The sequence below is a fragment of the Pristis pectinata genome, chromosome 8 (genome assembly GCF_009764475.1).
Source record: "Pristis pectinata isolate sPriPec2 chromosome 8, sPriPec2.1.pri, whole genome shotgun sequence".
Lineage (NCBI taxonomy): Eukaryota > Metazoa > Chordata > Chondrichthyes > Rhinopristiformes > Pristidae > Pristis > Pristis pectinata.
Genome location: NC_067412.1, coordinates 68638272 through 68664517, shown reverse-complemented (window position 1 = coordinate 68664517; position 26246 = coordinate 68638272). Strand labels below are relative to the sequence as shown.

General features: G+C 41.2%; 1 protein-coding gene across 3 annotated transcripts in view; it reads right to left on the bottom strand.

Moving 5' to 3' along the window:
• Positions 1–26246, bottom strand: part of klf8 (Kruppel-like factor 8) — a 145028-nt gene that overhangs the window by 99854 nt on the left and 18928 nt on the right. The window lies entirely within an intron of this gene.

Genomic DNA, 26246 nt, shown 5'->3' with positions numbered 1-26246 from the left:
TTCAAGCAAACAAGACCAGAATTTAAGTGGATCACATCTTCTTTAACACAGAGGGCAACTCAGCTATTAAGTAGGGAAGATTTTGCTGCATAACGACATCTTGCGGCATAAAAACAGAAAATGCTGGAATCACACAGCAAGTAAGGCAGCAACTATGGAAAACGAAAAAGTTAATGTTTCAGATCTGGGACCCTTTATTGACTTAAGATCTTGTGGCATTCTAGTTTAGGTTGTGTGTGTTCAAATCATCTTCGTATCCAAGTATTTCCCTCTGGTCAGGTAGGCCTGCCTCAGCTAGGAAGAACAATGTGCTCAGTGGTCCCCTGTGGAGACATTTATATAAAGTTTAAATATAGGTTCTTGAATAACCCTTATTCTGTTGGTGTAACATACAACTAACTTACTTGTATGCAATGCACATAATCTGTGTAAAAGACCATCTTGTAACTTCCTGTATGGTGTATTATCTCCCACTCCTTGTTCAACAAATACCGGAAACAATTTTTCTGGAACTATTACCAAATTTAGAAAATTGCCTATTGAAATACTTCAACTCTATACTGCAGAGCTGGTTATCAAATTCCAAAAATTACAGACCAGGATTACCCAACTCTTGCTAGTTATTTAACAACTAGCAAGTCACAACTAATCCTCCACCTGAACCCAAAGGCATCAGCGAATGGTCAGATTTGGGTGTAATGCAAGGATTTCCTCTCACACCCATTTCCTACCATTTTGTGTACATCATTCTGGTTTTGTGCACACTCAGAACAGAGGCTAATTACAAGATACCTTTGTGCTTCCACAACATACAAGTCATACAGCACAGAAACTGATCCTTCCACCAATCATGTCCATGCTAACCATCAAGCACCTATCTCTATTAATTGCATTTTCTAACACTGTCTGTAGCCTAATGTGCCTTGCTGGTTCATGTGCTCATCCAGTTACTTCCTAAATGTTGCAAGAGGCTGTGTGCGCTCGTGCATGTTCATCGCCTGCCAGTCACCATTACTGGAATCTTAACTGGACCAATCATCAACATAATGGTTGAAAAATCCTGGCAAGGTATCATCTTTCTGCTTTAAAGTAGTTCAAGATCCTTCAAAGATTATCTACCATAAGAGGTTCAAGGCAGAACAACTTTCTTTCCTTCCCTTAAGACTTGGGGAACTTTAGTAGTCTCAATATCTCAGGATTTGAGGGAGAAGGGGATAAAGGTTATTCAAAACTCAGAATGAGCACACTTTAATCATTTTTCCCTCACAAATCCTGATTGGGAATCTAACATGTGTAGTTTCAAAGATGAAAGGATTCACCCTCATGACAACATCTTCCACTGCAGAACTACCCAGTGACAATCACAGTCGAGATTGATGCAAAATAAAATTGGCACTAGGTATTACACTGCAGCTACAGACTGGAACTAAACTTCAGAATGGAATAAAAACAAAATGCTGGAAATACTCAGCAGCTCAGGCAACATCTGTGGGGGGGGAGAAGCAGTTTCAGGACAAAGACCTCCCTTCACAACTTGAGTATATCCCGATACCCTGATGTTTTACTTCAGATTTCCAATGTCTGCAGTTTTTTTTGAATGTTTTACTGGTGTCCTTCACTGGACCGGCAGCCGAGCTAACTCCATTATTGTTTACATTAGGAACACCAAACTCAGGAGACATTGATCTCAGCTGCTCTGTGCATCAGCTGCATTAGCCTAGCACAGATAAGAGCACAGGGCTACCAATGAGTTGTCAATAAACGTTGGAGAGGTCATTTCTTTGGCAAGGCTGTTGCCTAGAAACCATGAAGCACACTCAGAGTGGAGCTTCCAGTCGTACTCTATTCAGAATGGCTGAGTGAAACCTCTGCAGCATCTGTGATTCCACTACAGCGCATTTCTATTTACAGCAAAATTTGTGGCTTACTGCACACGGATGCCTCTCAAATCAGATGTTAGATATGCTACTGAATAAAATACCAATTCTCAGTTGCAACGATTTCAAAAAATTCCTTCAACTTCAGCCAGGAGATTAACATACAAACTCTATATAGGTCTAAAGCTGTCATCAGTACTTTCTTTTCAAGTAAAGTGGGAGTGTGTAACCTTCGTACTATGTTTACATGAGCTGAGAGGAACATTCAGCTGCAGAGCTCTAGTTATCTTGGGGACTTGTTTATCTCTCTGTAAAGCTGCAGAAACCCTGTTGAAGTGCATGGTTTATCTGAGGTTTTTGCAGCTCTCTTAAAGTCAGTGAGCCAGAGAGCCCTTGGGGAAATTTCACCAGCACCCTCACCCACCCAAGTCATTTCAAACCTCAATGTACTTTTGACATTAATGTCAAAATGAAATGATTATTATCCCAGATGAGCCCGTTTATTCCTATTGGGCCAAACATAGGTAAATGGGACTAGCTCAGATAGACATCGGGGTCGGCATGGATGAGCTGCATCGAAGAACCTGCTTCCATGCTGTACAACTCTGACTCTAAAACTGCACTCTGTTAATGCTGTTTTGGTAAACTGCATTTTCAACCTACAAGGTAGAGGTGAATAACAATAGAAAAATACCAGAAATACTCAGGTCAGTCAATGGTTATGGAGGCAACATTAACATTTTAGACGAGTCCTTTCATCACAATTTGTTGACAGGAAGGTCCATGCCTGAAATCAAGCCTTTGGTTTTCCATCACTATTTTTTCCATCACTATTTTCCCCCCCACTTTGTTTCAGGTCTGGTGACCATTTTCTAAACCAAAGGCAGGGATATCCAAAATGACACAGTAAAGTACTCAAAAATAAAATGTAAATTGCTGAGCCTGGGGAGGCAAAGAAAGTTTCACAGCCTATGTTGCAACAGTTGGACATGTACACTATAAATGCAAAACCAATGTGCAAATAATGACACGTGACATCACACTATTGAAACACATTCATTCACACATTCTATAAATATTACAATAAATGTCCTACATAGCACCAATGTCACAGAGCACTGTGCACTGACAAATGAAATGTACAGTAAATGCTACCTTGAAGTCCAGTTTGACATATTCATTGAGTGATTTTGCTTTTCTTAGATCATCCAGATTCTTTTCAGTCACCATCCCATTGTTCCAGTGAGTTACGATTCCAAAATGCAGGACCACTAATTCAGCAAGGAGGACAAACACCATCTGCTCACCAATACAACTGCTCAACTGTCTGGAATGAGTTTTGTGAAGCAGGGCTTTTTCTGGCAGGACACTGTGCACCTGGAGATACAAGTACCTCATCCAAAGACTGCCCCTGGAAAATAGGGGCATTCATAAACCATAATTTAGGATGGTTGAAAGCAATTGATGCACTTATCCAGTAGAGTATGAATGTGTGAGGGTGAGTGTACACACCATTCACTGGACATGGGTTCACCTACAAGACCAACATTTATTGCTCAACTCTGCTTACTTGGAACCCAGTGGTTTGTTCGACCATTCCAGAGGCAGGTCCAGATAGGACATGTTTAGGGGGCAACAGATTTCCTTCCCCAAGGGGAGACATTAGTGAAACCAATGGGTTTTTGCAAAAGTCTATTAGTTTCATGGTCATCATGATTTTTGTTATTCCAATTTATTTTTATTTTATTAATTAAATTTAAATTCTCTAGCTGGCATGGTGGATTTTGAACTTGAATCACCAGATCTTTAGGCCAGACTTCTAGATTACTAGTCCAAAAACATAAACAATGTTACCATGCCCTTAGAACAATACCACACATTGGACTTAAGCAAAACAATTTCTCCAGTAGCATGCTAGGACATCCTAAATCAGCCAAGTGATCAGAAGTTACAACTGCTTTGATTTTTACTAAATGTACAATGTCAAGGCAAGCACAGTAGTGTAGTGGTTAGCGTAACGCTATTACAGTGCCAATGACCCAGATTCATTTCTGGCCACTGTCTGTCAGGAGTTTGTGTGTTCTCCCCATGACTGCATGGGTTTCCTTGGAGGGGCTCTGGTTTCCTCCCACATTCTAAAAGACGTACAGGTTCGGAAGTTGTGGGCATGCTATGTTGGCACCAGAAGTGTGGTGACACTTGCAGGCTGCCCCCAGAACATTCTACCCAGAGATGCATTTCACCGTGTTTCGATGTACATGTGACCAATAAAGAAATCTTATCTTATACCTTCATCAAGACACCTAGTAAAATAAGGAGCAATGAATGCAAAATGCTGGAGGAACTCAGCAGGTCAAGCAGCATCTATGGAGGGAAATGAATGGTCAACATTTTGGGCAGAGACCATTCATCAGGCACAAATCGTTGACTTTTCATTTCCCTCCACAGATGCTGCCTGACCTGCTGAGTTCCTCCAGCATTTTGTGTTCGTTGCTCCAGAGTTCCAGTATCTACAGTCGCTCGTGTCTCCACCTACTAAAATAGTTATGGCATATATAGGATATGATTTTCATCTGTCTTAAGCAAAGATTTCCACTTATTATTTCACAAATTCAAGACATTCCAAAGTACTTCCCTTAAAAAAAACTCATTGGCTTTAAGCAATGAAACAGATTTTGGCACTGCAAGTTTCCTCATACAGTCATAATCAGAAATTGTTTACAGTGAATGATTGAGGAATAAATATTGATTGGGACAATGGGATAAGTGCCTTGCTCTTCAAAATAATGCCATGGCATCATGTCCACTCAAAACAGCAAATAAAAAACAAAAATAGATTAATGTCTTACCTGAAGGGCAAGATTTCCAGCACAGCAGCACTTGAACCTAAATTGTATACTTAGATCCTTAGATTGTCAACACAAATTTTGACTTAAGAGGCAAGAGGGCTATCATAAGCAAAAATGAGACCAGCAAAATGTATCCACAAAACAAGTATCTTTTTGATTCAATAAATAAGTTCCAGTGGATGCTGAATAAAGTAATAATAGCCACATATTGTAAGAATACAATCTCTCTCTTAACCAGTTACCACAAGGTATTCCATTCTTGGGGACTTTACAACAGGAGATACAACCCAATAGTGTTCATTTAGTTTATTAACATAGCACAGATTTCAAACATAAACCATAAAATTCCACAAGTGTACTAGAACTCTAGTGTTGGAAAGGGGAAAGTAGTTAAGATTTTGTTTGTGATTTTCTTTCCAGCATGGACCTGCTATGCATTTTGACTCTATTTCAAATCTGGAATGACTTCTCCACCCAATACAAGACAAACCTGTTTCAAACATGTTACCAGATAATCACCATCCAATGAGCCTTCATCCACATGAACCCACCTAAAGAATGAAAGTTTGTTCAACTATATCAATTAGATAGTTTGGTTAATAAAAAGTCCAAGATACACCAAGAAGACTTTGCACCAAAATAAACATTCTAAGTGAACTACAATCAACATTATGTAAGAATCCAACTGAGAATTTCCAGGACTGTGGTGCAGATATTGACCAATATAGAGTCAGAAAATTCCAGATTCCATCCCTAATTTGTGCAGAGTTAATCACCTTCAACTGTTGTGCTTTCATGCCAATAGTGAAGGCAAAAATGAAATGTCAGGATTCAAAATAATACTTGGTGCTCAAAAATGAAGGGGAATGAGAGAGGAAAAAGTAGGAAGCCTGCTGCTGCAGAGGACTACCCAAGAAGATGGCAATGACTATGAAAATATCCTCAAATATCAGTACCTTAAATTGTTGAATCATTAAACTCAAATTACTAAATTGGACATGGTACCAGACAATTTTCCAAAGAGTTTTAAACAAAAAACAACTTAAATTTGCTGATAGCTAAATTCTACAGCCAATTAAAAACACTACATGGCACCAAACTCAGCCTATTGGACAGCAATAACCCTTGCCCCCTGATGTGCTTCTGAGATCGGGACTACTTACAGCAGGCATTTCACAATGGATACCACAAATGTTGTCTCCATAAAAAATTCACTGGAAGGATAAATGAACCAAAGTTGCTGTCCTCTCCCATGGACATATCCCCCGTACTGAAGCCCAAGTTAAACTCAGCCAACTACACTAGGCAGGCCACATCACTCAGACTCCCGAAACAGATACCCTTATTCTGTGCTCTGTCATGGGAAGAGATTACCAGATGGGCATAGTAGCGTAGCAGTTAGCTTAACATTATTACAGCACCAGAGATTGGGGTTCAATTCCCGCCAATGTCTGTAAGGAGTTTGTACATTCCCTATGACTGCATGGGTTTCCTCTAAAATTCCAATGACGTATGGGTTAGTAGGTTAACATGGGTGTAATTGGGCTTGTTGGGCCGGAAGGGTCTCTTACTGTGCTTTATAAATGAAGTTTAAAGACACAGTAAAAGATTTAAGGATGTGTTCAAACTCTTTTATAAAAGGCAACATCCCCACCAACTCCTGAGGATCTCTTGTCCATGACCACTCAAAGTGGAGAAGGAGAGCTTATCGAGAAGGCCATGCACTGGAAACACACAGAAGCTATGTGCAAATGCAGGCAAGACTGCACCATCTCACAAACCACCCACCCTGTCCAATACCTCCTGCCCTATCGGTAGTTCCCCCATTGGCCCCATCAGTCAAGGGGAAGTAAGTCACCCTCAATCCTTAGACTGGCTAAGACAACAATAACAGATGCACTCTGATGAATTTATTATAATTACTCTTTACAAACAAGACAGGGTCTGCACATTGAGAGAACTTTCCCGCCATAAACAATCTGTGCTGGCCCGACTACACTCCTTCAGGACATCACACCAACTTTTAATTCAAATCATTTCAAATAGAAAAAACAAAAAGTAGAAATAATAGACCAAGTTTGTGTTTAATCATTTCTACAAGCTGCATATACAAAAAGGTGATTAAGTGCTTTTTCTTAGATGGTTCCTCAGAGTTGATGACGACTTGCTTCCATTCCAGTGTCCTGAGGAGGCTCTTGAAGCAATGTGGGACCTGAAAACTCTGCCAAAATGGGGGCAGGTAGTACCCTCCTCCTGCTGTTCCCTAGGGGCTTCTGCCTGCTCCTAAAGAGACATGATTCTCAGTATCATCCAGGATGCTCCTCTTCCATTTTGAGCACTCATAGGTCAGGGAATTGAAGTTGCTGAAAAAGCTACATACTTAAGGCCTAGAGAACATTGTTGAATCATTAAGTTTGACCTCCAGTAACTTCTTGCCATAATGGAGCTTGCCATCCCTTTGCCAATACTGGTGTCAAACATGCAATCTACCCGGCCTGCCCAATGGAGCCAAATGATGTTTCTCCAGTGTTTTTAGGTACCCACTGTACAGGAAAGCAAGGATTACTGCCACCCTGGAGACCATGAATGGTGTGCAGGTTTGAAGTCATGATCTTCAACTACATTCTCCTCAAAAGGAGATTCTGGTGCACTGAAAGCAATGGTGAACTCCATCATCAGCATCTCCCTTCACTGAGAGATGGTCACACAGAAAGTGATCCACATTTTTTCAGGGTCTCATTATTTGAGACATTGTTGGTGGATAGAGGGATGAGACGGGGCTGTGAACATTTAATATTAAGCCTATTGTCTTGTATAAAAATAAACCGAACATAACCTAGAGCTCAAATATTCAACAGTGTGCATACGTAAGTGTCACCTGGTACTGGAATGGCGACAAAGATTGAACAATTTCCTATCTGTCTTTTATATTAGCTCTGCTCCAGCAAGCAGTTTCCTGGAGAAGAGTTCCAGCATCATATGAGAAACATTGAGAAATGTGTTGGAGTGATAACATGGCTTTTTTGGCCTAGTCTGTATAAATGATTGGATCTGGAGTGGATCTGTTGGTTAGCATCATGTTTTGCATGCCCTTATTCAGGAGATGAATTTCTGAAGGTGGCCAGATTCATGAAGGATGCTCCAAAATGCCTCTCAATTGGTGCTGCTCCCTGCAATTCTCTTGACCTTCACTTTGCAATAACTTCTTGTCCATTATGCCTCCTAATGGATGGAATCCACGCTTACGCTTCGGGAAGCAGCTCTTTGGGCCCTTGAAGGAAGTGGCCGAAGAGGACTCTAGCGATGACTTTCCCGTGGTAGGCCTCAGATGCTACTACTTGTCCAATTCAGGTTTGCTGTGGTCCTTTAAATGGACTCCCACTCCTTCTGCCCAAAATTCCCGTCAGAGACCACCTTACTTTCCCCTGTGCCAGCTACAAATGCCCATCATATTCATGGGGCACAGCTCAGATCTGGAAGCAAAAAATGTACACTTTCCAAATCTGCATGGACATGTCACGCAGGAGATAAGACAACTTGAATTTGTTATCTTTCAGAGTGTCAGTGTAGCTTGTCTGGATACAAGGTCAGCTTCTCAGAAGCTCTTATTGAGTTGCACACCTATGGATGTGCTTTATTTACAGTGCATTTATTCATCTATCTATCTGTGGTGTACTTCCATCCTTGCAGATTCTACAAATCAAACCTGCATGTTATAATATTTCATTCAATCCTGAATCACATCTTTGAAAAATCATAGGAAGACCACTACAAATGTGTACAGTTGCTGCAGCCAGCCTTACTTCCTGTTGTCATATCTTTGTGGTAACTTCTACATTCAAAATTCTCACTTTAAATAAAAGCTTTGAACAAACCTTGCCTGCTGAAATTATAGCATCCCACTGCTGTCACACCTCAGATTTGCAACTGCCATATCATTGGACTGTACTGTACTCACATGCTGAGAAATTTATTCCCTTGTCAGTGGCACTAAGCATGCTATTTTGTGGGGTCAATATTGCTTTTGCTTCAAAAATTGTTTCATTGGAACTGAATGGAAGCAGGGGTATAATGTATTGACACTATCATAACACACTTAGAACTGGCAACCAAGGATGAACTTCGCTTTGCAATGCCTTTATCTTTTCACTCTAATATAGTTTTTTTGCTTATTTAAAAAAATATTGCAAGGGTCTGGCCTAAGTAACTCCCACCCACTAACCCCACTTCACCTGAAAACAGACATTCTCATATACTATGGCCAGCAGAAAACCAAATCACGGTGATAACTTATTGTGCTAGGGAGGTGGTGTACAAATCTGAACAGTAAATCATGGAGATACAAGAATCTGCAGATGCTGGAATGTGGAGCAACAAACGAACTGCTAGAGGAATTCAGTGGGTCAGGCAGCATCTGTGGAGATAACTGGATAGTGGATATTTCAGGATGAGACCCTTCATCTGGAAGAAACTGTAGTCATGTTGGAAATCCAACCATTGCCAATGAGCAAGAAATTACAAAGTTAGATCCCAGAAAGGATTTGCCTCCAAGGATAAAGACATACTATGGTTAACCATTAAGACTCAGATTCCATGATTAATTTTGGGTGCCTGTTGAATTCACCAGCTTCAATTAGAACATGCACCAAAGGTGATCAAGTATCAGGCAACCTTCCTCACACACACACTCAAACCCACTGCATTCAAGTGTTGGTAGTTGGCTAGAGGCTGAAACCCACGGGCTCTGCAGTCAGCAAAACACAAAAATTCCCCAAGTATAAAAGAAGATTTTCCAATCTGTGCCCAAAACAGAAGGAGTTTCAGAGGCAAAAGCACCCAAATCCAGGGTTGGGCAGCCTGAACCACTTTTGGACTGGGAACCAAATTAAATTCACTTGGCAAGCTGCCAGAGCCAGAAATGGCTGCTGCATGGTACCCAATGTCAGGCTGGACCTTTACAAAGCATGGGATGAAAACAGGCTGGCAGTAAACAAGAAGATTTGTGCAGCAAGGGTTCTCCTCCCATCTCAAAAATGATTGTAAAAACATAGAATTTTACCTTCTGCAAGCAGCCTGTCAAGGCCTTTTTAAAAGGACCTCTGATTAGTCTTTTTACTGCTTGGTACAACTAGTCCGGAATGCACGCCATCTTGCGCGTGAACATTCACATCAAATCCCAACAGCTGGTATTTTCAGTAGAACCACTAGATATCCAGTTAAAACAGATAACTACATTGAATCAGGCAGGCTTTGGTTGTCGAAAGGATACCTCAAGTACCTGTCTAATTTCTCTCTACCAGCTACCCAATTCAGGTGAGAAATGGGCAATTAAGAATTTCCCTCTGGTTCTCCACAGTCTGATTTGAGAGACATTCTGCTTTTGAAGACAGTGACACACATCATGCTGCATGTGCACACGTGCCAGCAATCATTCTTCGTGTGCAAGTTAAGGCAGGGAGTGCCAGCAGGTTAGTCAGCTGCAAGCTGGGCAAAGGAGGGTGGGAAAAGAGGGAAATATGAGAATCAAGCTAGTTCCAGCTTTCACCTACAGCTCACTACCATTTCTATCCCCGTGAAACAATCATGCATGAACGCTGACAGATTTCCTCCAAACTCCTCACTCTGTTACTAGGCTTGCATATAATTGCAGAACAGAAAGATCCTCAGCCTGCATCTAACCCCATAAATTTATTTCTATTCCTTCTCTTTATCCAGCTTCCCCATAAAAGGATCAATTTCATTCATCAATTGTGGTAACAAGTTCTGTATCCTTACCGCAAGGTAAAAAGCTTCTCCCCAAAAATTCATTATTGTACTTAGAATATGGTATTTTTATGGACCCTAAATTTAGACTCTCCACAAGTGACATTGTTTTATTTATACCAGTCATCAAATCTCTTCATAAATTTTAATTACTTAGCAGGTTCACCCCTTAACCTTCCCTGGAGGATGCAAGCTAGTCTCTCTCTCCCACCACCGCCCCCCCACCCCAGGTTGCTGAAGCTTCTCAGTTTCAGTATCAGCCATCAGGCAGACGTGGGTCACCACTGGGACCTCAGTTTTCATCCACACTGAATTAACGGAGATAGTAACAAAGCAGAAGGCTTCTTATAAATGATACAGTCACAGAAAAATATACAGGACTTCAAATCAGCTGGTTGAGGGATGCTTAAATGTTACAGGTTCAACATGTTTGCGCTTCCATACAGAGGTCACATTTTTCTGGATGATTTTGGGGAGTGTCCTATGCTCCTGCTCACTCTACCTTGCTCACAACCCTTGATGCAATACTAAATTCAATAAAAATATCATAATCATATTCTTGATTTTGTTTTCTAGATTTTAAAAACATTTGTTAATAATTTTTTTTAAAAAAATCACTGGATATTTTTCCATTCTGTCTGTAAGAGTTTGTGTTTTAAAAAGAAAACAAAATTGCCTGCAGACCAAACTGGGAAAAAAGCCATGACTCTAACGGATGCAAAGTAGACTACGTGTCCAGTGCAAGCTCCATGAGACAGGGAGTGGCTTTTGCCCAATTAAAATACATAAACCAATATTAACCACTCCCGAATGTCAGGAATGTAATGGTCGTCAGTATGACTGCAGCAGTTTGTGCTGGAGCAGGGTGTGGTTTAATAGGAGTGCCTGGGATGAGAGGAAACACCAACACAAAACACATACTGCAACTACAAGCTTTAGCTTTGGATTGCCATTTAGTTTCAAAAAAAGCATATTAAACCAAGAGGTATTCTACAGCAGCAGTAACCCTGAATTCAGCTTTTGTAAAGCCACCACTATTTTTTTCTTTTATTTACCTAAAATACCTCGAATATCCAGAAATTACATTGTTAGAACATATGCTAATTATTAAAATGGATTCACTTTCATTCAAGTAACATAGGCTGAGAGGACAACTTCCTCTAATACAGCTTTACTCTCACAAAATAAAGCAGCTTTATTCTGCTTTCTATGGCAGTAATAAAAATAGGTCTTTTAAATGGATGACTGTCTAGTGAACCATGCAAATCAGCAAGTCTCACAGTCCAGCACTTCCCTGCCGTTAGAGGATATCAGCTGCAGCAATGTTGCAGGCACAGTAATTAGCCAGAGGGCCTTTGGGGGAGGGTACGAAAAGTACCATCCACCCAGGGATCTAGAGCACTGTGCAGTATGCATGTGCAAAGTCTGTGCATTCACAATCTCGCTCTGGAAACTGCAACTACAGACATATCACAGGTGTACCTCAACTGTGAAGAGAACAGGAACAGGCCATAGGGCCCCCTCAAGCCTCCCTGACCATTTAGTGGACACAGACACAGATCCCTGTAACCAAAACCTAACAGGAGATAGAATTGCAGGGGATGCTCAACACTGCCATTTTGGGTACTAAAGAATGCTTGCTCTGTTATACAATTAAGTAGTTTGCCTGAAGGTACTCAAGGCCCATTCATACTTTGAACCAAATAATTATTTTCTAACCTCTGATATCTGGGATGAAATCAATACATTTTCATCTTTCATTTTATATTAAAAATTATGATTTTCTGCAAATCAAAAAGCATGAGATTTAATTATGGCTGTTAGCCTTGGAGCACCACTGCAGGTGACCACACAGGTCTACTTCAAAATCCAACAAGAGCACCAAGTCAGATGCCTCCATGGCAAAATCTATGTTAAAAGTGTTAATGCCTGCATACAAATGTTAGAGCAGTTGGTGCTGAGAAAAGATTTTTCAAAATTGGATTCACAAAATTTAAATCATCAAAAAGTATTTTCAAATGCCAGGCCACATCTGCATGCAGTTGCTGATGCCTGCCACCAAGTGTCACAGTGATGCAGCAACCTTGTTGATATTTTAATTGAAGTGGATCTGTATCAACATACAAGAACAAATTAAGCACATTTTCCCCTAATAACTCCCCAAATGTTTTCATCTCCACCTTGCTGATTCATTCCTGTGCAAAGTTTTACCTCCCATTCCATGTCCCATTCTCTGCAGTTGCAACCTAAATAGTGTGCGCATTCAAGTGGTATATATTACAATTCTTTCTAGGCAGGCCATCAGGGTTGAAGGCGACTCACTTCCACCAGACTTCGAAGCATACTGAAGTTGCTGAAGAGTCTTACGCAGGATCCACACATTCCACCTTCTGCCCAGGGTGGAGCTTGACAAGATGAGCGAGTTAGTGGGTAGCTTGGGATATTGTGCCTTCCTTCCACTATTTGTGCATATCCTCTGCATGTTCCTGTCATAGAGACACTAACTCCTCTGTATCTTCCAGGAATCACTTGCCCTCAGTGGTTACAGACCCAAAGGATACCCATGGGTCAGTTACATTTCCCCCCCCCCCCCCAAAGGGGCTGAGAACCCCTGGGAATCAAATGCTGTGACAGAGCTAGGAGTAGTCACTTTGGGAGTCTGATATCAGGCATGCAGACAATGTGCCCCAACTCCTGGAACCAGTTAAGTGTAATCAGAGCCTTAGTGCTGGGGACATTGGCCTAGCAGAGGCCAAAGACACCAGTTTGCTAATCCAACCATGGATCTGGAGGATTGTGCACTGGCAGCATTTCTCCAGTATTGAGGTCTCAACTGTGCATTTAACCCAAAATACCTGCCCCTACAAAACCAGTCAAATTTAAATTCCTACCCAATCTCTCAGTCCTAAACCCTTAACTAATTTTGAGGCAAATAATACCCACCACTCTGCACTTACCACAAGCAGCCATTTTCACTCTGGTTTCCTCCATTTGACTTGTTCACCAAAAGCTTCCCCAGGTACCATCATGTTAACCATTGCTGCAGACTACCAAAGTTCAACCAAAAAGCAGTGTCATCCCCAGCAGTATTTTGGCCTGCATCAGACATTGGATGAGGGGAAAGTCCATTTGCACCTGTAACATTCATCCAGAAATTGCACGAAAAAAAAATTACTCGTTTTGAAATGCTTGCATCCATTTCTGGCAGAAGTTGCACCCATCAGAAAGTGAACTGAACACCTGCCGTGATTCATTCCATCACTGGTGTCACTCTCCTGCCGTATTTCACACATGCAATGGACTTCACAAATGTGCGCACAGCTTGTTTCAGTTTCTGGTCATTTAAATTTGTAAAGGTCCTGAACTGCAACCTTTGTTTTACCACTCACAATACAAGAAATAAATTAGGTCAGGAATCAGACATGATTTAAAGTGTCCCTGCTGCTCATCATTCTTAGACTTAAAATGACCGAGTTAAATTCAAATGAAAGTGTAATTGCCTCAAGCACTGACCACAGATGAAGCACACGTGCATGAATCTCAATGGCCTGGAGCTACTCACAGCACAAGGCAAGGTTGCTCCACCCCATAGCCTCAGGTGGGGTAGGATGGGGACAGGGCCATTGAGAAAATACTTGAACAGGCCTGGCCCACTTCCCAATCAGCAATGCATTCATGACGTAGCAGCTGCTTGCTGAGCCATCTGAGAACACACAGGCATTCAACTGCATGTTAAGAAAGAAAAGCAAACCATTCTCAAAAAGGGAGAATGTTCCAATTTCATGATTTTGTTTTGGAGACTCTCAATAAGGAATTAACACTACATGCAAAACATGTTTACTACACCATGGCAAGGCTGGGTTGGGGGGTGGGGGGGGATGCAGCTGGAATTCTTTTGCTTGGCATGGACTCATAGCACTTCTCCCCTCTTCACCCTCTCCCCTTTCCTCACACGAAAGAATCCAGGACAGGTGCTGGGTGACTAGTCATCAGCATACACATGGAAACAAACCAACTGCTTGCAGATGCTATCGCAAGTCTGACTGTAGATGAGGAAGCCCAGGGTAAACCCATTAAAGACCCCAAATGAAATAGGAGTATGAAGAAGCAGTAGAAGACACCTTTGCCGGAGATGCCCCATTTAATACAATTTGAAAGGCAGAGATAACAGGAACTTGCTTCAGAAAGGTGGTTTTAAAAGTGGATCTGATTGTGTTAAGGGTAACTTACCATGTTTTGCTATGACATTGAAAAAGGTCATTTTGGCCCACTGAGTCTACATCAGCTCACACCATTCCCCACTTACCTTCCCTGTAAGGACTTCTGGTATTTAGATCAGAGATTATGCATTTCCAGGTCCTGGATGCAGGGTTGGTAGGGTAACTGTAGAATCAGAGACATACAGCTTGGAAACAGGCCCGTAGGACCATACTGCTGAAAATAAAGCACCCATTTACACTAAACCAATTTTATTCTCCCCACATTTCCATCAACCCCCCCCCCCCATCTCACCCCCTCAGATTCTACCATTCACACCAAGGAAAATTTATAGTGGCCAATTAACCCACTAACTAGCACATCTTTAGGAAGTGGAAGAAAACTAGAGTACTGTAGGGAAATCCATAGTCACAGAGAGAATGTGCAAACTCCACAGACAGCAGTGGAGGTCAGGATTGAACTCTGGCTGCTGGAGCTATGAGGCTGCAGTTCTACTGGTTACTCAACTGTTATTACGCAGGCATGAACACAATTAAATGAAGTTCAGAAGTGGACATGGGGTAAATGAGCAATTAAGTTGTTGAGACTGGTAACACACACAAAATGCTGGAGGAACTCAGCAGGTCAGGCAGCATCTACAGAGAGAAATAAACAGTCAACGTTCCCAGTCAAGACCCTGCATCAGTCCTGTTTATTTCTCTCCATAGCTGCTGCCTGACCTGCTGAGTTCCTCCAGCATTTTGTGTGTTACTCCAGATTCCAGTACTGCAGAACCTCTTGCATCTTTGTTGAGAATGGTGCTGGTCAGCAATCAAACCAAGCAACAGTACTCAAAAGATAGCACAGGGAGCAGAACTTTCAGCTACTGTATGGTAATCAATCCTGGGATTGGCAATTAGAGGGCAAGGGTCATCCATTTCCAAATTGCTTTAAGAACAGATCAAAAGCAAGTACTTTGCACAAGTTTATTTCAGTAAACATAGTACTGAAATTGTCATGTACGAAAAAATGGGCAAGGCTCCACATTAGTTTTGCTTCAGCACCAAGTCTGGATACTCTCCTGTCCACAGGCCCTAAAACACTATGTAGAATAAACCTTACATGAAGTAACTTGCACAAAGGCCTCTCCTTCTTGATAAGCTACTGCTATAAATAGTGAAGGGGGAAGGGACAAGAGGGGGAGGATCTTTTTATGAAAGCAAGAGATGGGGGATGGTATGCGGGAAAGACAATCAGGAGAGATCAGCTAAGTTGACCTGGGTGCTAGAGAACTCCCTTCCATTTGTCGTGCAGTCAATGACAGAGGGAAAAAAACTACCTAGAAGGAGATGCATTGGTCACCCATTAAATAATATCAGAGCAGGCTTCAAATCTCTGGTTGAGACCTTCAGTGTGCAAATCCTGTGCCAGTTTTAGAACTTTCAAATGTACAGTAGAATTTCATGCAAGTGATATCAATGTTTGTGTTACACATTGGCTAGCAGCACTGTACACAGTCAGTAGTCTGTATGCATGACATACCCACAGAGGAGCTGTATCCAACTTCAGGAATTTGGAAGTTGGAAGCACACTACCAGTACAAAAGTACACAACTGCTAAACATAAGGACTTTAATAATTCTATTTTGTAGTGTGCCGAAACACTGTGCTACACATCAGAATTTCCTGCCCACAAAATCTACACAGATTGCTATACCAAACTCTGAAACACTTTACAAAAGATACTATTCAGATGAAAGTTCATCAAGCTGAAATATTAAATCTGCTTCTCTCTACACAGATACTGCCTGATGTGCTAAGAAATTCCAGCATTCCATTATCATTTCACGTTTCCAAAATCAGGTTTTGCCTCACTTAAAAACAGATATAAATTTTCAAAACCTTCCACTGCAGAACCTACCAGATTCTTTCAGTTAAAGATAGCAAATACCAGAAACAGCAAAAATTTTTCAGACTTCCCCAATGCCAACTTAGATCGAGGCACTTCAGCAGGTAAATTTAGATTAACAGTCTGAATCCGAATGTCAATCTGCCTTTTCTGACACTGTCAAGCTGTTTTTTCTTTTTCCATAATTCACCGAAAAAACAATTCTCTTCTTAATCCTCACTAAAATAGTGAAAGCAAATTTTGCCATACATAAAATCATGATGTATATTAAAATCCAGTGCCCAGTATTTCCAACATAACTCTGGGAGCCAAGAGAGTGGTTGCATTCTTCTGAAAGGTTTTACTTCTTTCATGGTTTCACAATAAACTGTTTCCTGGTGTGGGAAGCATATTTTGTCTGCCCAACCCATATCACTGTAAAGCTCAGACAGGCAGTCGAAGAAAGTGCAGAAAGCCTAACTGACAGTTGGGCAGAGGATAGGTGACTAGATTAGAGCAGGGAAACTGCTATTCATAGTTCAGAATAATGTAAAGACCAGACAGACAATGTTATTAAATTAGTTTTTGTGAATTTTTCTTCTTTTTTTTTTAAGTATGAGACGGCAGACTAAATGCTTCTAATTCTATGACTACTTTGTAAATTGTAAAATAATACAGGAGATGGAGTTCAAGGCTACCTTCAAAAAAGGTCATCCTATAAGACGAAGAAAATAGGCCACACCTTTTAGGAGTAGAGTCCATTTTGCCTGATGCTTCTGATTGTGAGGTACCAGCAACAGCACTAGATTCAGTTCAGCCATTTCAAAGCCCCAGCTATGGGCAGCCTGAACTTTTCAACACACCCATGACAAGGCAGCAGCATGCCTCACCAGTTGCTGGCCTGACAACAGGGAAGGTTCCGGACAGGCTGGCAATATGCAGCATGCCATTTTGTGCTGTCGGCAGCTGCTTGAACCTCATGTGTGTCAATCTCAATGTGTCTGCAGTTATTGGTTGTAGTAGAACTCACCTCAATTAAACAAAAAAACAGACTGATTCATCACGAAGTGAACAGAATGGTATTACCAGAATTTGAAGCTGCAAGTTTCCCAAAGCAATGATAATGCTATGGACAACAAGTCTCACAGCTCCAGCAATCCAGGTTCAATCCCAACTTCTGGTGCCACTTGTGTGCAATTTACATGTTCTCCTTTTGTGTGAATTTCCTCCAGGGTTCCTCCCACATCCCAAAGCACTGGATAGTAGTTAACTGGTTATTGTAGATTGCCCTAGTGTAGGTTGGCAGCAGGAGAAAGCGGATGGACATGTGAGAGAAAATGGACTACAAGGAATCAAGTGGGGGAACATGATTGCCTTGAGAGCTGGCATTGACACAATTGGCCAAATGGCCTCCTTCGATGTTGTAAGGAAATATAATCTTATGGAAGTCACACATTTTCTTTGACATGTGTAACCTAGGTGACCAGAAGTCTATTTTTATGCTACATTCCCCAGTTTCTTTATGGATTAACAAGTCTTCAATAGCATGGAGAAAGAAGATTCCTAGTTGGATCTCCAGTCTTGACTAAGTTAACTGATCTTAGCCATAGCACCAAAAGGAACTACACAATTGAGCTCAATATTCCAGAGTAAGGAAGAAGAATAAAAAACTATTCCCAAAGATCCATCATGAAATGAAGACGATCAAGATTACCCTAAGTAGAGATTTTCCCCACTTGTGACTGACCAGGTAGCCAGAGTTCAATATCTTGGCTCACATGGGCACTTGGGCAAGGTAAAAGGCAGCCAACAGAGACTTTTAGGTTTACTTAATAGGTTAAGCAGGTCAGAAGAGGACAGAGAGAAAACGAGGGGGAAAAAAAAACTGGGAAATATGTTTCTCTTTTTATATTGTTTTATTTTAAATAGTCTCTCACTGGAGTACATAGCAAGCCAAAATTACACCCGATAACTGCTTTGCATCAAATTGCATAGGACAGTAAAAGGAACCTATTGGTTCAGAACAAAATGTTGGCTTGAATGCTCAGCTGAGGCACTGTGGCAGTAAACAGTAACATATCATCCCATTTTAACTGGAATATTCGCAACATTTCAAACAGGTATGTCACGTCATTTGGTAAGGGGTGTGTGAGGAGGCTGGGGTGGGAGCAGAAGGGTGGAGGGAGATGCAGAAAAACAACCTAAAAGGACCTGCAATCCATACAACAACCTCATCTGTTTCCACAGTGACATCATCTTTGGGATATCATCCACACCAAGTACTGGGCCTTTGCCAAGCTCCAGTTCTCCATAATATCATGTAAAAAATCCCTAGAAAACATCATTCAGGGACTGTAAATATGTTGTTGCCACACTAAGCTACAGCTATCAGCTGGCTGCATGATCAAGGCAAAATTTGAAAGTCAAAGACATAAGGAAAGAATTTCAACACTACCAGTTCTCCTTTACAAATTTATGTTAATAGTTAAGAATCAAGTAAACAGGACTGGGGGGGGGGAAAAAAAATCACTTTTTTTTGGAGTAGGAATAACAAACCATTTGGACACCAGGTCACTTTTAGGGAACTGAAAGAGACTAATGGGGAGATGTATGTCAGAGTTATTGGGTGCTGGAAAAGCTCCACAATAATGGAAGCAAGCCAATAAAGTACCATAACTAAACTTGGGCACAATCTGAACTAATTAACTATGAAATACAAAGGCAAGCCAATTGAAGTGCAGGGTGGAGTAAATCACCATACATCTCTAACTTAATAAGAAACAGCGAATGTGAATTGAGAAAAGTTTTGCTTAATTACAAAAATGCAGATGCCAGTGGAACTCCCTTGTAATTTATTTAAACTATCCAAAGGTCTTTGATTAGGAACCACATGAAAAACTTGTAATAAAACTTAAAAGCATGAAAATCCATGAATAGAATTTGTGGCTGGATAAGAGTCCAGATAAACTAAAAGGATATCAAGAATCCTCAACGTTTTACATTTCCAACTTGCACTAAAAATTAAGGTATTAGGGACAGGGTGATTGTTACCCAAATTTCATGCAAATTGTTAAGTTATGCAACTTGAAAGACAAATGAGAAATTAAAATTTAATATGATTGCTGTAGCTAATAATCATAGAACAGTACAGCACAATACAGGCCCTTTGGCCCACCATGTTGTGCCAACCTTTAAACCTCGCCTAAGACTATCTAACCCCTTCCTCCCACATATCCCTCTATTTTAAATTCCTCCATATGCTTATCGAGCAACCTCTTGAATTTGACCAATGTACCTGCCTCCACCACCACCCCAGGCAGTGCATTCCATGCCCCAGCCACTCTCTGGGTAAAAAACCTTCCTCTGATATCTCCCTTGAACTTCCCACCCATTACTTTAAAGCCATGCCCTCTTGTATGAAGCATTGGTGCCCTGGGAAAGAGGTGCTGGCTGTCCACTCTATCTATTCCTCTTAAGATTTTGTATACCTCTATCATGTCTCCTCTCATCCTCCTCCTCCTCCCCAAAGAGAGAAGCCCTAGCTCCCTTAGTCTCTCCTCATTATGCATACTCTAAACCAGGCAGCATCCTGGTAAATCTCCTCTGCACCCTTTCCAACGCTTCCACATCCTTCCTATAATGAGGCAACCAGAACTGGACACAGTACCCTAAGTGTGGTCTAACCAGAGTTTTGTAGAGCTGCATCATTACCTCGCGGCTCTTAAACTCGATCCCACAACTCATGATTGCTAACATCCCATAAGCTTTCTTAATTACCCCATCCACCTGCGAGGCAACTTTCAGGGATCTGTGGATATGAACCCCCAGATCCCTCTGCTCCTCCACACTACCCAGAATCCTGCCATTAACTTTGTATTCCGCCTTGGAGTTTGTCATTTCAAAGTGTACCACCTCACACTTCTCTGGATTGAACTCCATCTGCCACTTCTCAGCCCAGCTCTGCATCCTATCAATGTCCCCCTGCAATCTTCAACAATCCTCCACACTATCCACAGCACCACCAACCTTTGTCATCTGCAAACTTGCCAACCCACCCTTCTACCCCCTCATCCAAGTCATTAATAAAAATCATGAAAAGCAGAGGTCCCAGAACCAATCCTTGTGGGACACCACTAGTCACAGCCCTCCAATCTGAATGCACTCCCTCCACCACAACCCTCTGCTTTCTACAGGCAAGCCAATTCTGAATCCACACAGCCAAGTTTCCCTAGATCCCGTGCCCTCTGACTTTCTGAAGAAGCCTAACTAAAATCCATGTAGACCACATCTACTGCACTAATAATGAAAGGAAAAAAAAGGAAGTAGAGATGTTGAGACTCTTGGAAAGGCACAATGTTTTTGTTTAATTAGATGTATTCCCCGAATGTATAGAACAACAATTGTGTAAAAATCTGAAAAGATGCACTGGTTATAACTAAGATTTTGCAATGCCTTAGTAGACCACTCTTGGGAATACCATGCACAATTCTGGAAACCCACTTCAGAGGCACTTGAAGTGGATGCAATGTCTTGACTCTAGTAACATTGTTCTTTCTCTGGCTGCCAAGTAAAGAATGTAATGTTTTTTAAAAAACTTGATTTCCTGTTTGCGCTGAGATTGGTGGATTGCATAGTTTCCTCCTCCCATGGCTGAAAAATTGGTAAAAGATGTTTGTATGCAAGTAGATGTGACATAAAAATATTAGAAATGGTGAAGATAACGTTCACTGATAAAGCTTCATGAATGATCCAACATTTAAGGTTGCATAGTTAAAAATATTGCTGTGTGGCACATCCCAGATTTTTTTTTCCTGGTTGTGGATCCACGACTTAAAAACTCAGTTGTTCTCAGCCAGAGTAGCAATAGAACACTGGTTCCTATAGGGCAGAAGGGTGAGGATTTTGTGGGGAATGTGTTTTCAGGTCCATCTGCTTTCCAATGATGCCCACTAGAAAGTGTGCAGTGGTAGAAATCTGCCAAAGACCTAAGCTTTTGCTCCTCCACCATCCTCACCCTTCGATGATTCAATCATCCATCAATACTTTGATTCTTTCAAGTCAATTTTGGCTAATAGGTAGCTTTAAGCCAAAAGGTTGTACATTCATGTGCCACTCCAGAGAATCTAGGCTGGCACCTATGTAGTACTACTCTATTAGGAGGTATTCTCTTTCAAATAAAAGATTAAATAAAGATCCCACATGCCCCCTGAGATTCCACAACCCAATCCAAAGAACAGCAGAGGAATTCTCCAGATGCCCAGGGTAACATTTACACAAAAACAGTAACACTAAGAGGATTCTAGTCATTATTTCATTTGCGTTTATAAGTTACAGGAGAGCACATGGGTCAGTGTTTTCCACATGACAATAATGGTTAAATTTAACAACCACTTTATTGGTTGTTAACAGTTTAGGTGGTCTGATTAGTGGATCAATTCAAGACTTACAAGCTGACGCACTGAACCAATGTCCCAGTATCTTCAAAAATGAAGAGAAACTAAAATCTCCTCACATCCAGCGGTTTTCAAAAGAATCCCTACACCAAGTCCAGTACAATTCTGCAGCAACACTTGTCCACTGAATAATCTCAAATTTATACAACAGTTGGTGCAACTTGATGGATTCCCTAACACAGACACTGGTTCTGATCCTCCTAGCACCAACACCCCACAAAACGTTAACTATTTCTCTCTCCACAAATGTTTGACTCATTGATTTTATTTCAGATTCTCAGCATCTGCAGTTTTTTTTGCCTCCAAGTCATTAGTCAATGCCAGCCCTATTCTGATTTTTTCCCCCTCGCTTCCCCCAATCAAATACTGAACTCACTTCCTTCATAAGTACCACCCTCCACCACGACCATAGCGTGCAGAGGAAAGATCTTTTATGCAAGTTTCCTTGTGCAAAGGCTAATGTATTGTGCACAATAACTTGGGCCTCTTGTACAACAGAATAGTTGACATGGTTCTCCACATGCCCTCCCCCTCAACCCACTGCCCTCCATGTAGCACCACTTTAATTTGCAGGCCCATTACCAAACTGTCATGAACTCGAAATGCCATCATATTGGCTTTACACAACAGTGGAACTGGCAATTTTCAACAGGACTTTGAATACACTAAGATAATGCTGTTGCAGTCTACCAGTCATGAAAAATCATACATTGCACCAGTGTGCAACAGAGACCAACATAAAATGCACACCTGAGCTTAATACACTACAGTATCTCAACAAACATTTAAGACCAAGTGCACAAGCAACACACTAACACACATGCACCTCTTTGACAATGCTGAATAACTTCAGTACCAATTCCCATTGGTTCTAGTTGTTTTGCTTCAAGTCTCCACTGTAGTATCTTTGCAGCAATTCTGCACAATGAAGCTCTAATACTACTGCAGAATTAGCATCAGGTCACAGTTGTCAGTATGCAACTCTGGGTAAGACACTTTCTACCATGAGGATCCAACAAACTGCTGCCCTGGTCAGATGGGCTGAAATTTGATGGACAGAGAACCAGACTTGATTGAAGATGGGAGTGAAAACCCCATACCAGACAAATTTTTTGCCTTCAGGATTGTTTATACTACAAGGTGATGACAGGTTATTGATATGATTGTCATCAAAGCTAAAAAGATAACTGCCATCATTTTTGACTATGCCAAAAGGCTTTAAGCAAGCAAGCAAAAGGAATGCATAAAAGCTTCAATAAGTTTGGGAAAACTTTCTGCAGAATTCAAAAACAAAATTAAAATGAGTAATTTTGGCCCAAAACTTCTCTTCATTACTTTATACAGGCACAAAAAAAACCACAGGCATTTTGAATCACTCAGGATCTGCAATTGCCATCCTGTGCGAGGCAAAGGTTGTGAAGCTGAGGTAAGACTGAATACATCTACAGGATTATAGTAGGATAAAGACAATCCTCAAAACATTCAATGATTATAAAAGGAATAGAACAGCATGTCATTCCAAGGTACTGAAAAACCTATTAAGTCATAAAATGCATCTTGCAAAGAATACCAAATGACACCCATCTTATGGAAGTGAGAATGGAGGATATTCTATTGAAAGCAGCTGTTTTCAGGATTAAGGAAGAAATAAAGTTAAAACAAATCTGCTGCCACTCAATTTCAATGCAGAAATTGCATTGGCCATCCCTGCTTGAAGTAGTGAAGGCCAAAATCAGACTGGGTTGCAGTGTCTCTTACTGAGTAACTGCCTGTCAACACTCCCCCATCAGTGTTTTACTGCTATTATTAGTCATCTGAGCTTTTTCAATAAGCTCATCATCCCTAACTTTCAGATACACAAGGAATGGAAATTCCTTTAATGGAAAGATCCTCATAGAAAATGTGCAAATCATAAAAGAGGGTGAATGCACATAAACTCACATTGAAAAATAATTATTTTTGAATAGCTTTCCACAGGGCCAAAACTCATGATGTTAGACTGTACTTCTGGCCTACTCCCAAGCTAGCCCTGTCTTGTCTTCTTGGACACTTCTTTAAGTTCTACTAGTATGCTTTTATTTCTTCCTAGTCACCTTTTTCAGAGTCTCAATAGATCAGAGCATCACTCATTCATGATCATTCTTTCATGATTCATGAAGTGCTCATGGACTCATTCAGGCACTTGTATTTTCAAGCACAGATCAGAATTAACAACCCGAGCAGATTCTGCCCACGGGTTACTGGCAGAAAATGCCTCTGTGCCGATCACCTGGTAACTAACCACAGTGTTGCTACATTAAAATTGTAAAACCCTGCAGGCATTTAAATAGCAACATTTGTGCTTTCATGGCAACCAGAAACCAATGGAGATACTGGCAAGGAATGAATAGGCATAAGTTCTAGTGTTCATGAAAGAGCAAGATAAAATAGCATAGATTTGGTAGAACATGACCATCTTGGTTTTGTGCCACATCAAAATTGGGCATCATACTTTTTCATTTAAGGGAGATAGGTTCAAGTTCCCATCTTTGTGAGGGAATACCATCATCTCATACATCCTTGCTGCAGAAAACATGTGAGGGTCTCAAGTTGTACTTACAAAAGCAAGAGACCAGTCAAATTTTCCCAAGTGGTACATAATAACCCAAAACACAGTCATTATTGTACTTTTCGCTTCAGTACACTTGAACTTGTTGGCACATTTGCTGGATGAGTAATTATACCTTTTAAAAAAAAGGCAAGCTTAAAATGTTTACAAGTTTACTGTTGTCCCGGTTGAGATCAATTAATTCAGTATAAGTGGCCAGCAACAACTTCCTCATTGTGTCCTTTCCTGGCCAGAGTGGTATCAGGGAGAAATAAAAATTTGATGGTCCCTCTTCCATTGCACCCTATTGTAGAATGAGCATGCTGATTCAGGATGAGGATGTTATTAGGCTCAGTTGTAATGCCCATCATGATCAACATCTTCTCAGCTAATGCAGTCTAGGTTCAAAGTTGAAGATGGAGACATGGGCAAGATACTGAAGGGGATTTAACAGAAGTGCACAATGAGGAATGGTAACAACATGATTATATTGCTGATCCAGTAATCTATTGAGGGAGAGATTTGAACTCAAATTTCACCAAGACAGCTGTGGGTTTTTTTTTTAAATCATTATTGCATTTAAGGGAAAAGAATGCCACCAGGAAAGGCCTGCATTTACTGCCCATCCCCATTTATCCTGGAGAAGACAGCAGCGAACCATCCCCTTGAAAAACAATCCATTTGAAATTTCTCTGCAGTGTTGTTGGGTAGAAAGTTCCATTAGTTAGGTCCAATCACTATAAGGAAACAGCAATATACTTCATGGTGTGCAAACTGAGGGGAACTTGCAAGTAGTTGTGCCTCCATGCATCTGCTCTTCCTTTCCAGTGAGGCGGTAGAGGTCAAGAATTTGGGAGGTGGTGTCAAGTGACTGAGGTACATTTTGTAAATGGTACACAGTATAGCTACACAGTGTGCCAGTGCTGGAGGGACTAAAAGGGAATTAATGTTTATGGGTGGTGATTGGGGTGTCAATCAAGCAGGATGCTTGGCACCAAGTGCAACCAAAGTTGCACATCTAGACAAGTGGACAGCTTTCACTCAAACTGCTGCCTAGTGTTCCATTGATGGCAGAATGATTGGGGGGGGGGGGGGGGGGGGGGGGGGGAGAGAGGAGGAAATGAAAAAAAAAAATCAGAAAACCAGTCAGTCAAATCACTGCAAGATGATCAGTTCCAACCTGCTCTTGTAGCCCAACATTTCTGCAGCTGGTCCTTTTAAGTTTCTGGGTCAATGGTGACATCTCCCAGGATGCCAATGGTAGGATCTTAGTAACAATGATTCACTGAACAGCCAGAGTAGGTGGTTAGATCTTTGTTGTGTGGCCCATGTGGTGCCTGTCACTTACCAAGCCATGTCTGAATACTTCGAGAAGTTGCATATAGAAGTGAACATTATGCAATTATTGTACAACCTGGCATTAGCAATGGTGGCCGTGAACCTATGAGATAGTCATACAAATCCATCCAGTCACCAACCATCCTGACAGAATCAAAAACTAACATTCTTACAAATCCTGACCCATTGGCGACTTGGGCTCAGTGCAACGTGGCCAACTCTTCACTACCCTTCAAAGTCACAAAATACAAAAGGCAATGAGGAATGGGCAATAAATGCTGATCTTACCAGCAAC